The 4,701-nt window shown below is 45.6% G+C and overlaps 1 protein-coding gene and 1 pseudogene across 12 annotated transcripts in view; both read left to right on the forward strand.

Moving 5' to 3' along the window:
- The window catches only part of LOC102261550, a 5,550-nt pseudogene extending 4,488 nt beyond the window's left edge, over window positions 1-1,062 (forward strand).
- The window catches only part of MICAL3 (microtubule associated monooxygenase, calponin and LIM domain containing 3), a 293,552-nt gene that overhangs the window by 101,087 nt on the left and 187,764 nt on the right, over window positions 1-4,701 (forward strand). The window lies entirely within an intron of this gene.

The raw sequence follows: 4,701 nt of genomic DNA on the forward strand, positions 1-4,701 counted from the left end.
GGGAACGTTGGAGTCTGCAGTCACTGGAGCAAGCAAGCCTCCCTGTTCGCTTCAGTGCATGGCTGCCGGCCGCCATCTTGGCTGACAGTTAATTTGCATAAGGATATGCTGATTAGCCAATGGGAAGGGTAGCGGTCGTACGCTAATTACCATGTTTCTCTTTTATTAGTGTAGATAGATAGATATATATAGATATAGATATATATAGATATATATATAAAGAGAGGAAGGAAGAGGGAGATAGAAACATCAATGATGAGAGAGAATCATTGATCGGCTGCCTCCTGTATGCCCCCTACTGGGGATTGAGCTTGAAACCTGGGCATGTGCCCTGACCAGAAATTGAACCATGACCTCCTAGTTCATAGGTCGATGGTCAACCACAAGCCATGCCAGCCAGGTCCCACCTACACTTCTTCATGCCTGGTTTCACCAGCTCACCATCCAGTGCAGCCAGCAGGACCGGGCCCAGACAGTGCCTGAGCTCAACCAGCAGATGCTCGATGCCAAGAACATGATGGCTGCCTGCGACCTCTGCCACAGTCATTACCTGACCGTGTCCACCGTCTTCCATGATCGCATTGCATGTCCATGAAGGAGGTGGACAAGCAGATGATGGCCATCCAGAGCAAGAACAGCTGCTTCATGGAGTGGATCCCCAACAATGTGAAGATGGCTTTGTGTGACATCCTGCCCCACGGGCTCAAGATGTCCTCCACCTTCATCAGCAATAGCATAGCCATCTAGGAGCTATTCAAATGCATCTCAGAGCAGTTCACAGACATGTTTTGGCACAAGGCCTTCCTGCACTGGTACACGGTTGAGGGCATGAATGAAATGGAGTTCACTGAGGCCAAGAACAGCATGAATGACCTGGTGTCCGAGTACCAGCAGTACCAGGACACCATGGCCCAGAAGAAGGGCGAGATATATGAAGACCATGAGGAGGAGTCCAAGACCCAGGACCCCAAGTGAAGCACCTGGAGGGCCAGGGCCTAGAGCCATGTAGCCACTGATGCCACCCCAGTCTCGCCTAGTACTTCTAGTGTCCCTCAGTATTTATGGCACTCATCTCTGTCTTCCTACCATAGGTCATTTCCATTTTTGTGTCACTCATTTGTCTCTACTCTATCAGCTCTGGGCCTGAAATTTTGTTTTGTTTTTTTACTGGTTTGTGTTCATATTGGGGGGCAGGGGGTGGGGGGGAGAATACTTAAAAATTTTATTGCTGTCAGATTTTAAAAGAAAGAATATCACTCCCTGCCCAGGCTGACCATAACATTGCCAAATACCACTTTTTGGTAGCATATTGGGAATCTCCTCTGTCACATATCTCCCATTCTCCTCCACTCCCCCAGCCACATAGGCCAAAGCTAATGCATTGCCCCAGGATTGGTCCAGTATGGGGCTGCTGGGTTCCCATATAGAAAACTGAGATGGGGTTCTGTTCCCCTCATCAACTCCACAGAAACAGTACATTTCCACTATATGTCAGGTCGTAGCTCCAGAGACCTGGTCCCCCAGGCAGCTCTGTCCTTGTAGAAATGCAGGTTCTGAGGAGCTCTGGTGATTAAAGAGCAGCTCAGTGGAATGGAAGGGACATGCAGGTGAGGGTGGGGCTGTTTTCCCATTACCTGGGCATCCTACTGAGTGTTAGTTTGGTGTTAAATGAAACGGAAAATCAGGAAAGAGCTGATGGTGGAATTCCTCAGAAACTAGAGAATTAAGAATATATGAGGAAGATTGCTTTCCTTATTGTATTTTGAGCTCTCTTCCTAGGTACCCAGTGAACCTTATTTAAGGGCTGTGAAAGACAGAGATGAGAAGCTATTGGTACAGGAGCTGGGAAGGCAACAAGCAATCTTATTCCTAGATGATCTGATTGAGTAGCCCATTGCTCCCCTGAGCAGAGGGCCTCAGTATCCCCACCCACAGATGATAGTGGCCTGAACAGCCCTTGTTTCAGAGGCATAACTCTATAATCTGAAAGCATTTATCATCTAAATTCCCTCCCAGTGACATTCCAAAATATGCTTCCTATATGTCTACTTCTAAGATCTATTTAGACAAGTCAGACTTCTGACTGAATGAGCTGGGAAAGAAGCGTTTAATAGATATTTAAAATAAGATTCAAAGATTTTGCACATTGCCTGGTTTAATGGTGCAGTGGCTAGGGAGAAAATTGACTGAACTCGACTCTGATTTTATACTCTTAAAGTATAATTCTTACTTTGTTGTTTTGTTTCTTTTTTCTTTTTCTATTTTTAAATATAATTCTCCCCCATCCCACAAATAACCACCCATCTATTCTAAGAGCTAGAGATTGAGTGTTCACATAACCAGCCGTGAGTCAGTGACAACTGACTTTTTGCTTCTGTTGTAAATAGAAACATAAACACTGCTCCTGCATTTACTTTATAGACAGCCTCTCCAGCACTTTCCTCCACTGCCAAAGGATGTGCACGAATTCTGAGTCAGCAGTCAGCTGCTACAGGACAGAGCATGCAGGATGTTGTCAACTGGTAGAAATTGCACTGATGCCTGGAAACCTGTCATTCATCTCTTCTTCCTCTTGCCTACTCAGGCTCCTCACTTCTCTTATCCCTTCCTTCCACATGTTGGGTTTCAGTCCCCAGGATTTCTGATACCTTCCAGCCATGTTTCCTAGTCTGTAGGTTCCTATGATTATGAATGTTGATTTTCCCAGGATATTGGGATATAGCATATACAGGGATTGTTCATTTAGGGCATGATCAAGGTTTGACTTTCAGGAATGAGGGAAATGAGGGAGATAACAGGAATGGCCCTTCAGTTTTCCCCAGCTGCTCTAAGAGTGAATCAGAATGCCAGATGAGTCCCTTTGATAAATGAGACATCTGAGTCTGTAGATCTACAGAACAACTGTTCCACCCTGAGTATCTTCCCACTGCTGTCATTTGGCTTGCAAAGTAGGAAAAGTGAGGCAGCCCGAGGGAATAACTCTAGTGTAGTCTTACCTTGGGTGCCTGTCACATTGTTCCAGGAACCAACTTACCTCTATTTATCTGTTGTCATTAGTGACCCGCAGGTCGAAATCCCTTCAGCTGGGCACTTAATACTTGCCTGCTGCTTGGAAGCAGGCCCTTGCTCAGCTGTCTGGGAGCTGTGGCCAAAACCTGTAAATTTCAAAGTGTGTTATATCAACAGAAGGGTTTGGGGCCAGTTATTAGTGGAGGTGTTCATCTGTGCTGGCATTTGATTTGTACTCTCTGTGGTGGTTAGCAACTCTTTGGAAGTGAATATTTATTTCAAACAGAGTGGGCGATAGCCAACCAAAAGGTGTTAGCCTACATAGGCAAATGCTTCTCTGAAAACAAAAGTGTGAGACTCTTTTAGGGAGGTGTGAGCATAAAGTGGGCCTTATGACAGGGGGAAGGGCTTTTGGAAACACATATTGCAGGATCTTTAATGTGTTGGTTTTAGCAAGAAAATTATAGTACTGAGTGCTCCAATTCTGGCAAGGAGTGGAAGGTGGCTGCTACTTAGGAACAACAACAACAACAAATCATTTTCTTTCTTGACACAAGGCAGAGAGATTAGACCAGGTGTATTAAAACTTTCCAAACATTGTGACTCTGGTGGACTTAAAGTTAATGATGAACACAGGTAGGGTATGCAAGTGGCTTGCAGAGTGCTGTCTGCTTGCCAGAACAGCAAATAAAGCTACAGAAATATCCACAGAGAGGGCCCTTGGCAGAGCAAACACTCTAGGACCTTTGTTTCTAGTCCTTAGTTATGACCTGTCACCCTTCTGCCTTTGGACAAACACTTGTTTTTTTCCTGCCCCTACAGCCATCTATTGACTATCATTTCTAAGATAAGCCTTGATTTGTAAGAAAAAGACTGGACTCTTTAGAGGAACTTTAAAATATTTCTCTTTCTGTTATGTCTACCTAGAATAAACTTTTATTTAGGGGAAATTGGAGATGAATTCCAGTTAATTCCACTCCTTACTGGATTCTTGGCCAGGTAGATATTGGAAGTTTCTTAGTAGTGTAGTTTTTATATCCAAAGCTACAGGGGTTGTTGAGTAAGTGATATATTTGGGAGGAGAAGCCAAGTCAGTGTATTTTGGGTAAAGAATTACCGTCTTAGAGAAACCAAGATGGCGGCATAGGTAAACACCTGAAATTGCTGCCTCACACAACCACTTCAAAAATACAACTAAAAGACAAAACGGACATCATCCAGAACCACAGGAAGGCTGGCTGAGTGGAAATTCTACAACTAGAAGGAAAGAGAAAAGCACACTGAGACTCAGAGGAGGTGCGGAAGTAAAGTGCAGAGGTACGGAGGCGCATGCGGCAAGGGCTGGCAACTGAGGACACGGTTGTCTTTTTCAATCAGGAGGGAGTCTCAAGCTCCGACTGCTCTGAACTCCAGTTCCGGGCGAGTCTCTGGGGACCCAGACTCATACGGGGAGAAACTGGACTGTCTGGCAGCGGGCAGAACTCGAGGGCGGCTTTCTCTCAGAGGTGCTTGCAGCGATTACCCCGGGACACTGAGACCCGGGGCCTCTTAGGGCAGGACTGAGGATCAGCCATAGCTGTTTGCTCCGCCCTGTTGATTCCTTGAGACCCCACCTCACCCAAGCTGTGCGCAAAGGCTTTAGCATATGAATGGCCTGGCCCTTTGCAATATAAAATTACCTAACAAACTGCA

Source organism: Myotis brandtii, unplaced genomic scaffold (assembly GCF_000412655.1).
Source record: "Myotis brandtii unplaced genomic scaffold, ASM41265v1 scaffold7, whole genome shotgun sequence".
Lineage (NCBI taxonomy): Eukaryota > Metazoa > Chordata > Mammalia > Chiroptera > Vespertilionidae > Myotis > Myotis brandtii.